The sequence below is a fragment of the Danio rerio genome, chromosome 1 (genome assembly GCF_049306965.1).
Source record: "Danio rerio strain Tuebingen ecotype United States chromosome 1, GRCz12tu, whole genome shotgun sequence".
NCBI classification, from domain to species: Eukaryota; Metazoa; Chordata; class Actinopteri; order Cypriniformes; family Danionidae; genus Danio; species Danio rerio.
Genome location: NC_133176.1, coordinates 25,012,417 through 25,031,333, shown reverse-complemented (window position 1 = coordinate 25,031,333; position 18,917 = coordinate 25,012,417).

Genomic DNA, 18,917 nt, shown 5'->3' with positions numbered 1-18,917 from the left:
GCCTCATTCAGATTCAGTGTTTGAAGCCACTGAGTCCAGCATAATTTCAGCAACTTCCAATTTGTCAAGGTCTGTTTCTAAGATGTTCAGCCAGTCTTCCAATGATTATTTTCAGAAAAAACAGGAAGCAACAGCTGAAGTAGCAGCTACACAAGAGGTGCTTAAAATAATGAAGACTCAGCATCAATACGAAGAGGAAATTAAGATACTTGAGGCAGAAGATGAAAGAATTACTGCTGAGAGAGAAGCTCAAGAAAGAGAAATGGAAGCTGAGAAGGCGAGAAGAAAGGCTAAATTTTTCTCAGAGAGTACAACCAGAAAATAAGGTTGGAAGAGAAGAAAAAGTAAGTGGAACGATTGGAAGAACTTAAAAAAAACAATGCAAGGCTACAGGTTTATGCTGAAAGCATCAATGATGATGAAGTGAAATCACTTTTTTCTTCCACTTTTTCACAAAAAACAAGGAGATTATGTTTCTCCACCAAACCTTCATACTTCTCTCTTACAACCGCTAATGCATCAACCTTCCCAAGCTCAAATAGCAAAGTCCGACACATCTGCTGCTCCCAATGGAGTTTCTGACCTTGTTAAGGCTCTTGCTGAAGCAATTACAGCCAATAGAATTCCAATTCCAGAACCTGTTGTTTTCTCAGGAGACCTTTTGACGCACAGTGACTGGAAACTGTCCTTTCAGACTTTAATTGATCATAAGAACTTAACGGCTTAAGAAATTATTTTCTTTCTATGCAAGTATGTAAGTGGCTCAGCCAAGAAGGCTATAGAAGGGCACTTCCTGATTAGGACAGAAGCAGCATACATAGCAGCCTGGAAAGAACTTGAGGACAGGTTTGGCTATCTGTTTGTAGTTAGCAAGTTGTATCGTGACAAAATAGAGTCATGGCACAAGATTGGTAGTAAGGACAACAAAGACCTTCAGGAATTTGTCGATTTCCTAAGCAGCAATGCCTTATCTTCAAGGCTTACAAGCTCTAAATGACTGTGTTGAAAACCAAATAATATCTGCTAAGTTGCCAGAGTGGTTAAGTTTACGCTGGAATAGAGCAGTTACTAAGTTCCAAGATGAGTACAACAGATTTCCAGACTTCAAATTCTTTGTTGAATTTCACAATAAGGAAGCTAGAATCGCATGCAATCCTATCAGTATCCAGCAGAACAAGAGAGATTTAACTAGTTTGACCAACATCACCCTAAGCTTCAAAGGAATCGAAATTCAAGTGCCAAGACATTCACTATTAGTTCCAGTGAAAAAACCAGCATGTTGTGTATCTTTTGCAAGAGTTATAGCCACAGTCTTCATGAGTGTCGCAAGAAAAGACAAATTGAAGAAACATTAAAGTAGGCTTGCCACGATAGACGGTGTTGACGGTGATACCGGTGTTAAGACACAACACCAGTGACATCACTTTTCCACTGTGACACCGTCCCCACATTTGTTTTTTTAAGTATTCGGTTTTTTTTTTTTATTAAACATTTATTTGAAATAAATGGAAAATATAATTATAAATAATTGACTTAATACGAGAGCATGCTCTATAATTATCATCTGAACATAGCTACAATGCGTCATATTTCATTTATCACGTGAGGAGAAAAGAGGAATCAAATTTACAGAAAGAGGATGGCGGACAATTTATTTTCAAAACACAATGCAAAAGGACCTGTTTGGCAATATTTTGGGTTCAACGCAAATGCAAAAGAGAACCTGAAGACAATAAGGAGGCAATCTGCAAACTTTGCCTGACAAAGGTGGCAGCATCTAGAGGAAACGTTACTAATTTATACACGCACCTTCATGTTTAACTATAAGTGGGTCGCGGATAGATCAATGGCTATAAATACGCAACGCATACTCTCATTTTAAAAACCACGCAACCATTATCTCACAATGTTTAATAATAAATATCTTATTATTTTATTAAAACGAGTGATTTAGCAATGCCGCCACTGACAATCCAACTGCAGAGAAACAACAACATCGTGAGCACTTTTTCCGAAGTTCAGCTGTTCTTTTTTCCTCTTGATTATTATGTGTTTAATGTTAATGTTAAAATTCATAATGAATAGGCCGACAAAAGCGCATCCTGTGTGTGCGCGCATCATTTATAACTGAGGCCGCTCTTCAAAAACCGAAAGTTGCTTCGTCTGTCTGGAAATATTGAAAAGTTTATTTAGATGAGCCAATATTAAAAATTGCAATAAAGTAACTGAGACGTACAGCCACACATCGAATCTGAGGACTGATCTCTCTCTCTCTCTCTTTCTCTCTCATTCAGACATTGAGCCGCAACACAAGTCAAGTCGCAAAACTTAGACTGGTACAGCTGACAGGTAGAATAGCTGAAGCCTTTGCGAAATCTGTCAAAATACACCACTGAAATTAACAAGCATAAATGTCTTTGAGCCAAAAAAGTCTATTGGTAGGATATCTGTAAAAACGCAATTGGAGCCAAAGATATTTGTGTAGCCTATAAATTATAGGCCTATTAATTCGAATAAAATGAATAAAATGAAAACCAAAATAAACAATTCATTACATTTTTCGTTTGATAAAAATATACGTTAACGAAAAAAAATCAATGGGTGGCTAATTTGTATTAATGTGTTTTAATATTAATGAAAATATGCTTAGCCTATTTAATTAATGGCTATATACGCCGTCAATAGACAAGCCATTCAAAACATATTATTTTACTGTGTACTGGGTTATAATGTATATCTTACAATAAAAACTAAACGTAGCATGTCTCGCTGTCATTTAAAACATGTAAGTCATAACCACACCAGAGCTGTGGACCTGTACAGTCTATGCAGTCTGTAAACTTACAGGTCGGTGTTGGTCAATAGTCTTACTGCGCACTGAACTCCAATCCGAGGGAGATTATGTTACTCGATAGACAACATTACTTGAGAGATTTAAAAAATAAAAGGTAGGCCTATTTTTTGAAAAGGAACAAAGCGCAAATCTGCAACAAATAAAACTAAAAATAAAACGTCTTGCCAGTGCTGTGTGTATTCCGCCACTGACAGTTTGACATCCTTATGCAGCGCCTGTAACTGCCGCTTGTAAGAGAGATCAAAGGCGATATAACCAAAAAGCAAGATAATATAGTTATAAATATTCCATAACAATACTTATCGAAATATTTATACATGTACATGTTGTTTATTAAGATTGTGTGATCTGTATATGTTGTCTGATCTTTACAGAAGCTGTAAACTGACACGTTTGCGGTGATGTTTAGCTCTGACGAGGTGCTTTTATTTAGCCTGTAGATTTTTTTACATAATGTTCCAATTCTTGAAATTTTTTATTCATAGTTTATATATAAAATGAGTGCCAGCTTGTTTAGTTGTGATCATTATGCAAGGATCATATTTCATATTCGGTTTATTCTTCAAAAGCCTACAGATTCGTTAATAGTGTATTTTATAAACGGATTGTTTATAAGGACTAAGCTGTTATATAATATAGGCATTTATGGTTGTTATTTGTATGATTCCAACTTCCACAGTTTTTTCAGCGTGTAGCATTGTTGTGTTTTATTCGTTATGTTATTAAAAGTCATGTTTTGTGTAATAACAGTGATTTTTTTTGTAGTTTCCATTTCGTCCATTCAAACAATTGACGCCGAATTGGCAACTCCCGTAAAACTGAAAGTGAAAGTATTATCCGCACGCATTTATAAGCTATTTAAAAGCAGAAAAAAAGAGGAAAAAAAGAAACGCCCACTTCCACGGTGATACCGGTATTACCGGTGTTGTCACATATCGATTAACCGGTGGGGAAATTTCCTCACTGTCACAACCCTACATTAAAGTTTTTACAATCAGAGAAGTTGTGTTTTAGCTGCCTCAGGGCAGGTCATAACTCTAAGGGATGTACCTCTAAGAGTGTGTGTGGAAAATGTGAAGGACATCATCCAAAATGCTTACATCAAGATAGGGTGTGTAAGGATTCAGCACAAAGAGCTAGAATCAATCAAGATCAGTCAAGGGGTAACCCGAAGGCAGCAAGCAAAACAACTGAATCACAGAGGATACAAGAATCTGAGTCTGCGACATCAAACAAAGTGATCCAAGAAAGGAGTGGCACTTATACTTCATCCATTGTTACAGTATATGTTTCGATAATAACTGAACTAAGGACGGAGACTTCAGTGTATGCCTTGCTTGATACTCAAAGTGATACCACTTTCATTCTGAAGGACATTGCTGAGTTACTTGGAGCAAAAACTCAAAATTTCTACAATATTTATAGTATTGTAATATTTATAGCATCAATTAGAGCATCTGGCAGATAAAATGGCTCCTGCACTTAATTGTGAAATAGGCTTGTCAATAGGCTATAACTGTCTTCAAGCCTTACCTTCTAGAGAAGTTCTCAGAGGTAATGAAGATCAGCCATTTGCTCAAAGATCTGTGTTGGGCTGGACTATAATCGGAAACAATCACTGTGTTGGGGACTATGAGGATGAGATTAGCACGAGCCATAGGATCATCACAAAACAAGTTTTACCAGCTGACAAACCTTCTCGCAAGCTTAAGTCAAAAGTGAGCTTTGTTTATAGAAACAAGGTTAAGGTGATGACTCCAGCATAGATCTTAAAGGTGTTTGAGTCAGACTTTGTTGAAAGGTACAATGAAGAAGTTTCTACATCACAAGAAGATCTACGGTTTCTTGCAAAGTTGAATGAAAGTATTAAGCAACAACAGGATGGGCACTATGAGGTGACATTGCCTTTCAAGGGTGAAAGACCAACCTTACCGAACAACAAGGTGTGTGCAGAATGCTGACTCAAATCCTTGGAGAAGCGCTTGAAAAGAGATGAACAGTATTATAAGGATTATCTAGCCTTCGTGAAGGAGGTAATAGCAAGAGGCGATGCTGAAAAGGTTCCAGAAAAGGAATAAGGAAATCAGCCTGCATGGTATATCCCTCACAATGGGGTTTACAACCCACAAAAGCCAGGCAAGATTCGTGTTGTCTTTAATTGCTCTGAAAGATTTCCAAACACTTCTCTGAATGATAACTTGTTGACAGGACCCAATCTCACAAACACCCTTGTTGGAGTCTTGTTTCGCTTCCGGAAGGGGAAAATATCCAATATGTGTGATGTAGAGCAGATGTTCCATTAGTTTTATGTTGCCCCAAAGGATCGTTACTCCCTCAGGTTTTTGTGGTGGGAAGAAGGTAAAATGGCATGTCCACCATCAGTTTTTTGTATGAAGGTCCACTTGTTCGGAGCTGCCTTCTCACCAAGATGTGCGAACTTCGTCCTTAGATTCCTCGCCTCACAAGGTGAAGGCAAGTTTAATCAAGCCACAGTGAAGTTCATACAGCAACATTTTTATGTTGCAATGGCTTGGTGAGTGTGGAGATAGAAGCAGAGGCAATCCAGCTGGTGAAAGAGGCTAGGGAGCTCTGCAATACTGGGAAGCTTCACTTGCACAAATTCATAACCAACAACAAAAGGGTGATTATTACAATCCCAAGAGAGGAATGTACTGAAAGTGCAACTGACTTCGATTTGGCTCTAGGAGAACCTAAAATGAAAGGGCACTAAGAGTACATAGGTGCATCACTTGAAGTGCTGTCTACACTTGCCTCCATCTTTGATCCTCTTAGATTTATTCCACCTTTCTTCCTTGTTGGAAAGAGAACCTGGCAAAGAATGTGTAATGACAAGATTAAGAAGGCTGGGATGAACCACTTCCTGATGACCTCAGGCTGCATTGGGAAGAGTGGCTATGTGATCTGCATAACCTGTATTTGGTAAAGATACCACATTGTTACATGCTTTCAACATTCAAGGATGTCCAACAATATGAACTGCATCATTTCGATGATGCCAGTGTGTCAGGTTATGGAGTATGTTCATACCTCAGGATAGTGACCAAGTCTGGAGAAGTTCATTGCACTCTTGCTATGGGTAAGGCCAGGGTGGCACTAGCAAAGGTGACAACAATTCCAAGATTGGAGCTCACAGCTGCAGTTGTAGCCACAAGAACTGGTAATCTTCTTAAAGGAGAAATCGAATTGGATTGTGTTCGTGAATACTACTGGACTGATTCCAAGGTTGTGCTTGGTTACATCAATAATGATGCAAGACACTTCCATGTCTTTGTAGCCAACTGGATTTAGCAGATCAGGACCAACACAGAGCCTAGTCAGTGGAGATATGTTGCTTCAGATTAAAATCCAGCTGACCATGCTTCTCGTGGACTTGCAGTGAAAGAACTTATGGAATCGAACTGGTTTACAAGTCCTATGGCATTCCTATGGCAAAGAGAACTCCCCAAGGAAGACATTAAAGTAAAGGAAGTTGATGTGGGAGAGCCAGAACTCAAAAGAAAACAAGTTTTTACCACAGAGGCCAAGGAAGAATTTTCTTTGTCCAAACACCTGCAATGGTTTTCAGACTGGAAGAGGGCAGTCAAGGCCATAGCTAGAATCAGATGAACTGTGTGAAGGTAGTGAAAGGTTTGGTGGAAGGATCCAACAAAGCCACAAAACTTGAAGAAAGACACAATGCTGAGCAATTTATAATATGTTCAGTCCAAGAGGAAGTGATCAGTGATAAAATTAAGTCTCTTAGACAATTAAAGGAAGTCAATTCAAAGGGGTCCTTTAAGCTGTACAAGTTAAACCCTTTTACTGATGATGTCGATATCTTACCGGTGGGAGGAAGATTCACACCAGCTGAGCTTCACCCTCATGTCAAGCATCTAGCCATTCTTCCTAGGGTCATTATGTATCTCATCTTCTCATAAAACACTTTCATGAGAAAGTGCAACATCAGGGTCGATGCATTACCTTAAATGAAATTTGCTCTAATGGCATTTGTATTTTGGGATGCAGCAGCTAAGTTTCATCTCTTATCTACAAATGTGTGAAGTGCAGAAACCTAAGGAAATGCAATCAAGAGCAGAAGATGGCTGACCTGCCTCTAGATAGGATGGAAACCACCGCACCATTAACACTCTGCATTGTTTCATTGAAATACGTGGCAATGTGAGTAAGCTGTACAGTGATCAAGGTACCAACTTTGTTGGTGCTAAGCGAGAGTTTGAAGAGTTAATGAAAGGGATGAATGAGGAACGTCTGAAAGGGCTTGCATGTACTATCAGCATGAATTCACCAGAACCATTGACGCCTAATCACATACTGACAAAGAAGACCACTATCATTGCACCACCTCCCGGAGAGTTTGTAAGGGAAGATCTATATCTTCACAAAAGATGGAAGAGGGTTCAGTTTCTGGCGAATGAGTTTTGGACCAGGTGGAGAAAGGAATATCTGATGAGTCTACAGCAGAAAAATAAGTGGCATAAGAGCAGGAGAAATGCTCAGAAAAAAAATTCTGCTAAGATTTTGTTCTGCTAGAAGATGACTTAGCACCTCGAAATCAGTGGAAGCTAGCCAAGGTAGTAGAAATTGTTCCAGGAGCTGATGATAGAGAGAGAAGGCTTAAAGGGTCACGAAACACCAAAACACATTTTTTGAGCTGTTGACAGTCGTATTGACCTTATTCTAAAATGCGGAAGTGCGCCTGCTTTCGCGATTGTCTTAGAACTTCCGATTCAGTCGCCTATGGGAAAAATGACTAGGAATAATAAACGGCAGAAAATGGTCAAACTACTTGCTCAACAAACAAATGTTTGCATGACTACACAGACCAAGTAGCATAATATAATAAGAAAACATTAAATTGCAACATCAAGCAGCGTAACGAGCAGTTGTTAACGTCAAAAAATGAATGGAAGTGAATGTGACCGGAAGTCGCGAGACAAAAAGATTCAAATGGCAGCGCCCACTTGCCAGCTGAGAATAAGGTGAATATGTGTCCCACACTGCTAAAAACACTTTTAGGACACCTATATTTCACTAAAAAGTGTAAATTGGTTGTTTTTGCGTTATTTCAAGTAAATTCGTACTTCCGGTTTGAAACAAATTTTTGAAGCTGCGTCACGGTCATGACATAATAGCATTGTATTCCAGCGTGCAGACTGGACGTCTGTGCCAGAGTGTGTCTTATTACGTCTTACAGCCTGCTGCATTAATGCATGAGTAAAGCTTGGTTCAAACCAATCAGCGCGCTCTATTGTGCAACTTCATTAATATTCATTATTGTCACCGTGTTTACACGACAGAGACGCCACGTTGACGCTACCTGCCGTGTGCATCTAAGTTTCCGGGAAATGCGGAGGTTTTTTTTCTCTCATTCACCGTGCGGTATCAAACATTGCATGAAAAATACACGCTTAGAGCAGATCCTCGAATCAAATATCTCGTTTGTCGCGAGGGGCATGAATGAATTCCCTGAATGAAAGAGCCAAACTGCTGTTAAAGTCCAACATTTAATAATTTGGCAAATAATTCGACTACAGATGTCCATGTAGGTTAAACACCATCACTTTCTCCTGTGTGTTTATTTTGACTCTGAAACTGGCGCGTGCCCAAATAGACACTCCCACACCCTCCCACTTTAGTTCCTCCGACACTCCCCCCTAAACAGAGCTGGACACGCCCACTTTTCTGGCTTTTTCCAAAATAGAGGTGTGAAAACACCCTGCTGAAACAAGGGGGTTTCATGGCCCTTTAAGCTACTTGTCAGTAATGCAACACTCGATAGTAAAGGTGCACGCACAAGTAAGCCAGTTTATTTAGAAAGACCGATACACAAAACAGTAATCATTGTTAAAGATGATTAGGGAGTTAAACAGAGGGAAATTACTTTGTGTAAACCTAACTTGTGCAAAGGTTCACTAAAATTCTTTAATATGCATAACTTAGTAATGTAATGATCCCACATAGTGTGATGGTGGGAGTGTAACTGCTGTCAAAGCAGTGATATTTTATTTCCACTAGATGGCACTTATGTACTTTAAACGTTAAACGTTTACTTCAATAACTTGTGATTAGCTTAATATGTATAATTTTTGATAATTTTAAAATGCTTATTGTTGATTTATTTACTGATCTATGGTTTATTTGAGCAAAATCTTTTCATTCTAAAGGTTTTGGACATATTTTAATTTCATTCCCATCTTGCCCAGCAAAAATACTACTTCTGGGTTGGGCACTCGCATAAAAGTGAAACAGGAAAGTAACAGCAAGATTTAAGGATGTTTTTTGTGAGTTAAAAAGTGATATAATCAAGAAATCAAAGGATGTACCCCTCCTCTCTTAGTTTACAAGCAGGCAAAGTGGTATGTGAATGAATTTTTGTTCATTAATGACTTTAAAGGGCATTTATGGTGGAAAATCTACTTTTCAAGCTGTTTGAACAGACATGTGTGTAAGTATAGTGTGTAGACTGTCATGTTTGGGTGATATAAACACACCCAGTTCTTTTATTTTCAATTTAACAACATAAAAATGGTAGACCCAGTAAAGCGGTTTTTAGATTGACTGCAACTTGACATAGGAGTGCGTTCCCCCGCCACAAATATTGACTGACAGGCACGCATCACCTAATCCTCAGTTTGTCGTTTCACGTCCGCCATTTTCAGCGTGTGAGTCAAAGCAATGTCACAAAAGGAACACCTTTGCTCTATTTTTAGATGTAAGGCTCATTGGGCTCAACACAAGATCAGCATTCACCACATGATCGCTCTAATCGGAATTATTGTTTTTAACTTTGTTTGTAGGTAGGTTTGGAAACTAATGTACTTTTCATTGCGTCTATCTTAAACCTTAGGTGTTTGCATTTCTCGAGGTCACAGAAGCTCCCTGTGAGTGTGATCTTAACAAGGTGCAGCTGTAAAGTGCAAGCATCTTTGACTCACATGAGTGTTGCTCCATTGGAAATAAAATAGCAAACTTGCCTGCAGGTCGCAAACCAGAAGTGCCGCTCGGTGACACACAGCGTCGCGCCACGCAGCGCCATGCATTTTAGAATTCTAAACATAGGTTTCTATCAGGGTACACACAATGGCGCTTCAAGTCGGTGGCTGTCTGTGGCACCCAGCCAGGATTTGGGACACTTCATGTTTCTGCCACACCACAGAGCGCCATCTGAACATGCAAATGTCCATGTCTAAGCAGGTCAACCGGTGCCTCAGTCAAAGTTAATTCAGTTATTAGTTCTTATTAATTGGTTATTAGTAGGGATGTAACGGTATCAGAATTTCACGGTATGGTAATACCTCGGTATGAATGGCACGGTACGGTATTTATTGAATCATTTACAGGAAAAACAAAACTCATGAAAATACCCCAAAAAAAGTGCCAAAAGTGTCAATGACAAATAAATTAGCCATCTATCTGTAAGCTTTGAAACAGGAACTTCAATTTTTCAATTTTAATAACAAAAAATTATTAAACCATGTAAAAAAAATAAAGTTTCAATTTAGTATTGTTGAAAACTCATCACATTCAACATTTAATCACTCACTCACTCACTTAGATAGAGATGGGTTTTAAGTAAAATTATCATATAACTATAATCTGGTAAAAGCTGGTATCTCTGGGCTTTTACAATGTCCCCTGCAACAGAAAAAAAACCTCTCATTTGGGACTGAGGTTTCTGGGACAGAGATATGACTTGGCCCAGGTTGACAGCAGTGGGTAACGTTGTGCATTGTCTTTCCACCACTTGAGAGGACAAGCCATGAGTGAGATAGAGGTCTCTTTGCGGTACTAGTCAATGTCTGCATCAATCTGAACAGTGTGCTAGTCATGTGACTACGGTAATATAAAAAAAAAATTGCTATTGCTAATTGCTATTAACAATACCGTTAAATCCCTAGTTATTAGTCTTGGTGTACAAGCTCAGACCTTTAAACTAGCACACAGTTGGCTGTAAAACTATACAAAGACACAAATGATTTTGTACTCTCTGCTTGGTCTGTGTCCGAGTCATACATGTACGGCTGAATGCTGATCCTCTCATTCATGCTGCTTGCTTCTCTCTGTCTGCCTGTTTGTTGCCAAACACAGAGTGGGGGAGCTCTTGGCTCCACCCCCTTGTTACGTTGGGCGGGAATTTGAAACAAATATTCATGTGAAGCAACACACCCCTAAAATAGCGAGCTGTGTACACGCCCCCAAAATAACACTTTTTACACATTATAATAAAAACTTCTGAATTGTGTTTTGAACTGAACCTAAACTGGCACACTCAGAAGAACCATAATATTAATATTAAATCATAAAATAAGGGGTAAACTATGTACCCTTTAAGGTTGTATGCTTAATTCTTATGTATGTGAATGTGTCTGATGTTGTTATTGTATTAATTTATTCAGTTCTACTGTGTTGATGTCAGCATCTGTGTCGATAAGTGCATTAAACATCTCTGAAAAAAGGAACCTCAGCCCAGAGGTCGCGTTAATTGAATATTTTCCGTCATTGACAGATTTTTTTCAGCAGTGACGAAAAAATCTGAAGGTGATCCATCATTTTGACGGATTATGCTGAGGATGATCTATTGTAATTTGTAGCGAGGCAAAGACACAGAATTTAATGACAATTGCCTCTGCATCAGTTTCTCTTGATGCGTTTGATTACGCACAGGCAAGCACCCGGTTCAGGTCGACGCAGGAGGACGATATGAGGTAAGGCAGATATGGGTTATTGTTCATTTGTCGAATAAATAAATGAATAATTTAGCCTATATGCTCGTCGTGCAAGTTCATCATTAAAATGAATGAAAAAAGCGATTAGAAAAATGCAAATTATGCAAATTAATTGACGGTCAATAATAGGTTATGATGAAATTTTTACAAACCTCTCCGTCAAAATGACGGAAAATGTCTAACCTGACCTCTGCCTCAGCCTTTGCGTTGTGACTAAGGGCGGCATAATTATTAATAGCAGTATTATTTATTATATGCATATTTATATTTGTTTTATTAAAAACAAGCTTAGATTTGCCCACCTGTCAGGTTTTAGACTAAATGAGGCATAGCATGTGTATTTGGATAAAACTTGGATAAAAGTTTTTTGAGCACACTTTATTATTATTGTTCATTTATTCATTTGCTGAAAATAAGAACTGAATTTAGAAAGAGATTTAAAACAAATCTTTATGCTTAACAAACAAAATTATAGGCTAATGGATGTCTATGCGTACAACACGTTTCCCTATCCATGAGAGTGAAAGTGAAGGTAAAGAATGAGGAGGCTCATTTCTCATTCTCGCACTGTAAATGGTCTGTTTAACTGTTATCTATGTTCCACTTACAAAGTCCGCCATGTAAATAGCAAATGCACCATGGTGCAACGCAACTGACTCTTAAAGGAAATGGGAGATGAGACTCTGATTGGTTTATTCTCAAAACACACCTATAACTCATTAAGAGAATAAGCTACAAAACAAAAACTACATGTTACAAGTCACAATGAATGCTCAATGATAATAAAACCGAATTATAAACTAAATGTGCGAAATCGCTACTTTTTTAAGTTCATATTGATAAATTAAGACAGCATGAAAAACACCTACTCACAGGATCTGATGTGTTACGTCACTTCCTGTCTAACTTGTATGTCTGCAGTACCCCAAATGAACCACATGAGGGCACCCTTACATCATAAAATACACATAACTGCTGCATAATTCAGGAAAATTCACAATGAAAAACCTAACCTTATTACATTCACCCCCACTGTATTCTGCTGAATGATGGCAGCAATCTTTACATTGTACCGATAAGAGATACCATTAACAGGTATGCCAGATACAAGGTTATCTAAAAAAAAATGAAGTGGAATGTGAGGAGCGCATCAACCAACATCTGGCTGTAAGACCTGGGCACTAGACCTGGTGTCTGATTTTCATCTCTCTTGTTCCTTTCATTTAGGCTATTTATTCACATTTATTAATACTTTGCATTACTGCCTAAGTTACTGACCTAAGGCAGTAATATACGTTTTAATAGTACTAATAATGTTACTATTACAGTTTCGCTATTACTAATTTTATTAATAATGCAATAATGCATACCGCTTATTAATGCAGATGGATCATGGCTTCAGTCTCAAACGAGTGCTTTATATCATATGTTATTCTCCTTATTTATTTCCGTTTTATTTCAAATAACAGGCCAATGAATGTTTAAAGATTTAGGTAAAGACGTCAAATTATGCCCACACATGCAAGCTGACCCACGATCAGACTATTCATATAACTGGTAAATAAATAGTGAAATCAGCACAACCGAGTCATCGTGCTTCACGTAGCCTATTACCTAACCAACATCAGTGTTAGGAAAAAGCAAAATGTTACAATCTAATGTCATTTAAAACAATTACTTAGTTACATTTTAAGGCATTAGTGTAGCCAAAAAATACCTAAAAAAGATACCAAAATTCAGAGTTATTACCGTGAAAATTGCTTACATTTTGGCACTGATAACACGCAACTCAGGCTATATAACTTTTTTCATAATTTTAAAATGTAAAAATAAAATTTATCTTAGGCTATCATAAGTGTGTTTTTTTTTTGTGATATTGTCTAGTTGTCATTTGTAAACCATCACAAACCATTAGGTTACTAGGCCTACCCGTCATTTTATTTATCTATTAAGCCTATTTTCATAACTTGTTTTCAGGTTATTTTCATTTTAGGGCCGAGCTACAAGTCAAAACAAACTCGATATGCTAACTGTATTTTAGCTCTTAAAATAGATCTACAATATATTTTATGTTGTTAAATTTTGCATGAGCATATAGCAGTATAGCCTATAAATTACATATTTTTAAAAGATTATCATTCAGCCTACCTGCAGCATGTGAGAGGTTTCTCGGTTGATCCACAGCAAATCCACTTAAGCAATATATACCTATTCCATTCATAACACTGCAAACTTGACGTCGCAGGCCGATCATTTTTAAACGCAAAAGGCATTCATTAAGTGTTATACCTTGACTGCTGTTGCATAATGGGATGTTTCTCTTCACAACTGTAAAAGTGCGCTTTTTAGCAAAATGAAAGCAAACATTCAAAGGGTTGTGCGTTTTGTCAATTTTAGCTTAATTGTAATAATATTAATAATAATATTAATGAATAAATTTAAATATTATTTATAGTGTAGCCTACTGTGGGACTGTGCAGTGAACTATTTATTTTTATTAATACATTTTTAGGCTACATCTTTCCAAATAACTAATGTGAAAATGACTGGGAGTTGCATCTCTGCTAAAATTAATTTAACAGCAGATTGCTTATGTGTTTCTTCCATTTAGAGCTCAAGAGAGTTGTGTTTAAATAAATGGTTAACGTCACCCACTTTTCTCCCTTGTGAGTTAAGTGCACCTCCATCGCCTTGTGCGCGTTTTAAAGGCTATTTCAAGAGTTTACACTTAGCTCATGATTTATACATAGCTTGTTTGGCATGCTGTCCCGGGAGAGAGCCCTAAGCTCAAGGGATCCTCGAGCCCAGGGCCCCCCCTTTTGCAGGGCGAGTGGAGATTGAGCTCAGGTCTATCTCAAACTCCCCCGCTGCTGAGGCCAAGGTGAACTTCCTGAGAGCAAGACATTATAAAAAAAGGTTTAGGCTTATTTTATCTATAATATAGAGCACATTTGGATGGTGGGAGGAAACCGGGGAACCCGGGGGAAATCCACACGGACACGGGGAGAACATGCAAACTCCACACAGAAATACCAGATGGCTCAGCGAGGACCCAACACCATTGGTATTCTTGCTGTGAGCCAACAGTGCTAGTCACTGAGCCACCGTGCCGCCCATTCTGGAAAAAGGAGGAAGAAGAGGAGGAGGGGGGTTTCTTCCAGACGAAGATAGTTGTAGAAAGGAAATGAGGATATATGTAGTGACTGATGCAGCATAAGCACTCAATGCTGGCAGTGGAAACAGGAAGGTGAGGATGATAGGTGAGGCTCTTGCAAGAGCCGAAGCCTGTGTTGACCCCTGTGGGGGTCTGAGCTTAGGGTGATGCTAAGATGGAGCAAAATGGTTAGCTGAGAGTCAAGGCAAGGAGTAAAGAGCTTGGAGGGAACAGCAGAAGCGCTCATCGCTGGCAGGGGAAACAGAAAGGAGAGGTTGATAGGTGAGGTTCTTATGAGAGCCAAAGCTCGTGTTGACCCCTGCGGGAGTCTGAGCTTAGGGTGATGCAGATAGAGCAAGAAGGTTATGAGAGGGCCAAAGGCAAGGCGTAAAGAGCTAGGAGGAAACAGCGGAAGTACTCAACGCTGGCGGGGGTAACAGAAAAGAGAGGGTGAAAGGGGAGGCTCTTGGGATAGCCAAAGCTTGTGTTGACCCCTGCGTGAATCTGAGCTTAGGGTGATGCTGATGTAGCAAGGAGGTTACATGAGAGTCAAAGGCGGGGAGTAAAGAACTAGGAGGGAACAGCAGAAGCACTCAATGCTGGCAGGGGGAACAGAAAGTTAAGGGTTAGGTTAGGCTCTGCGAGAGCCTAAGCTCATATTTACTCCTGCGGGAGTCTAAGCCGTGAGGGGCTTTGCTAGAGATGGACAGATAGATGGCTTTGGCTAGAGAATAAAGGGGTGGCCAAGATTGGGCTGAGAGGTTTAAAAGAAACAACTTGGGTTATTTGGGATGAAAAGACTGAGGCAAATGTAGGATTTGAAAGGCTTCAGAGAACCAATGACCGAGGGTCTGGATATGGTGCTGGGAAAGCCTTTTAATAATGCCAATTCTGAATGAATGGCTGGAGAATGGTTCAGGAGGAAATCCTGAGAGGCAGACAACTTTGAGGTGTTTCTGGAACCAGAGACGTAATACTGGACGATTAGCGTCGTCAGTAAAAAAGGGGGACTAGGGGGTTTGTTTCTTGTGATCTCCTTAAGTGTAGGGATGCTAGAGAGTTTGGAGGGGGTGGGTGAGGGCAGGAATGTTAAAGATGTAAATGAAATGTTCTTTGTCAAATTCATCTATCTTACTTTGCCGGATGAGGAAACCCTTTCTTTCCTCATCACACAAAATTAGATCTGCTATGGTGGATTGGAGTGAGGGTCTCATGCATTATGCTGTGTCTTCCTCATCACAATGAATGAGAATTCTAGAGGTGGACCATTCGTCTCCCCATAGTATGGCGGCAGCGACTATTGGGTACAGTTTGAAGAAAGCTGATGAACAATGGTTTTCTAGAGTGGAAATCGATTGAGGGGACCATGTGGTGGCAAACCAGTGGCCTCTGAGTACCCTTCGAATCCAACTGATGGGGTAGCACCAGTAAATAGGCGAATATCTAATGGGGGTGCAAACAATCTCTGCAGACGAAGGAACAGCCGTTCCATAGCTTAAGGAAGCAATCCATAAGCGGAGTTCATTGTGGGTGGGTTTTGAGAGAAAAATTGTGCCTTTTAAATCGTGACTTGTGGTAGGGAGCTGGAGTAGGCAAGTTTGAGGTAAATTTGCAATATGAATTTTAGGTGGCCGAGGATAGATAACAGTACGTGTTTAATTCAAGGCTCTTTCTTATAATATAAGCGAAAGAGAAATTATTCAGCCAATTTTCTCTTTAGGAAGAGAAGCTTGGAATTTGTGCGAATCCAAGTTGATGCCTAGAATTTCGATAAATGTATTGGGTCCAGCCTTCTGCAAGCAGAATACCTAGATTGGCGAAAACCTTTTGGTTGATCTCTAGGTGTTTGGCTGGAGGCAATGTGTGTGTGTGGGGGGGGGGGGGGGGGGGGGGGTGATTAGAACATCATCTAAAGTTGGATAAGATGGGAAATTTTGCAATTGTTAAAAAGAAACCATTGTTGTAGAATTTGCGAGTTGCACTTCTTATGGGACAAATGCATGAAACCTTGAGTGGTGGGGGAGAGAATGGTCCAATCATAAAGTGGTTGTCGATCTCTTTTTAAATAAGATGATCGACAATTTTTGCTGATTGAATATTAGGACAGGAAGGGAGAGCTGAGATGCCCGGGTGGAATCCATAGGTTAGACCTGAAATGAGAAAATCAGAAAAAATTAGTGGTGAGAACGCAGTTCTCTAGCGAGGTGAGGAATCGACAGACAAATAATGTTTTAAAAATGTTTTGGTAGACGTTCATTTCCCCACAGGATAGTGGAGGGCTAAGGATATTGAGCATGGCTTGGCTGGTGATCCTAAAAATACCTCTTTAAAGTGGAGTAGGTTAAATGGCTATTGGAGGTGGTGGGGTTTGATTATTTATTTGTTTATTTATTTATTTTAACTATTATTTAATTATTTGTTTATTTTATTTATTTATTTAACTTCTAAAATGATGTTATCATATAATTTGTATTTGAACCATACTTTAAAAAAAATTTAAAAAATAATACTTTCCTTAGACTTTACAGACCTGAAACTTGCCTATAGCACTTATTTGTTGTTGCTCTTATAGTTGTGTATATTGCTTCCTCGTCCTCATTTGTAAGTCGCTTTGGATAAAAGCCTCTGCAAAATGACTAAATATAAATGTAAATGTTATTAAACTGTGTCAATGTAATGTTTGCTATGGGCTTTACTTTAATCCATGATTAAATAATTTTACATTAGGAATCTTAACATGATTGAAATCAGAAGCATAACTGGCCCAATTCATTTACAAAGTCTTTGCAACTAAGTCTGTTCATAACTATCGTAAGAGAGGGCAGGACCATCTCATGTTCTGACAGCTCTTGGATGGTGACACTTCTCTTTTCAGCTATTGGCTCAATGAAGTGTCAATCAAAAGGTCGGCGGCCATTTTGTTGACCATATTGCCAGTGTTTTCGTCTGAAAGATACTACTTTACTGAAAGCACTCCAGCAACAAGTTTGGATGACAGCAGTGTATCCATGGATGTTTATCAACATATACAGTATTCATGTTGTGGACTAATGTTTTATGGATTGGATTGCTTTGATCCTTGCAGTTAAATCAACTAGGCTGTTAAAATGTTATGGACCTGTGGACAGACAGCAAGCTTGAAAGGTGGGTTTATTTGGTTTGTTATAATCTCTGCATGTTTACAGTTTAACAGAGGATGTTAAGTCCATAGTGTTTGTGTCTTTTAAATGGTTTAAATTATTTTAGTTATGAGAGTTTTGCTTTTCTAAAGACACAAAATGTTTAGTCTTGTTGGAGATTAGTTTCTCATTAAAGAGAGAAGCTTCCCCTTAAAGCATACTACATTACGACAGGTGGACCGCTAAGAGCGGTGAGAGTTTGGCTTCATTGCAGTGGCTGTGGTTGAAGTCTTAGGGAGAGCAGTGCTTTCAATTTTCAGTGCTTAGGGGCACAATTTCTTTCTGAGGCGTCGTTCCATGTTTTCTCTCAGCTCTACCAGCCCACGATGTTGTTGTTGGTGGAGGACCATGAGCGCCTGAATGATATCCGCACATGCATCGGTAGACGGAGTAACCATTATGGCAGAGAAGTTTCTTCTTCTTTGTGGGTTTCGGCACCACTGTTGCAAAGTTCGTTGTTGTGTGGGAAGAAGAATACAGGGTCGGTGATATAAGGTAAGGTCAAGTTTTTATTTTTATATACGTGCACAACACCAGTAGCTCTGTGTGTGTGTGCTCTCTCCCTCTTCTCCCGACTGCTCCTCCCGTTCTCCTTAAGAAGGGAATCTTTCCGGCCCAATCACTAGAATAAACAGGTGTTATTAATTATTTCTAATTAGCCGCCGGGCTCTGAGCATGCTCTCCCCCCTGGGTGTTCGATCCTGCTTACCTCTCCACAATTATGAAATGAGTTTGGCGTGCTGTCCCAAGAGAGAGCCCGTAGCACATAAGATCCTTCAGCCCGGAGTTCCCTCCCATTAGCAGGACGAGAGGAGAGTTTGAGCTCAAGTAGGTCTCGAGAACTCCCCCCTTTGTTAAGGGCTGATAACATAATTGCTATGTAGAGATATACTGCTGGTTAAGAGCTCGACTATAGTGCTAATTTAAATTGATCAATTCACTTATGACACGTTTTTGGACTGTGAGAGGAAACTGGAGAACCT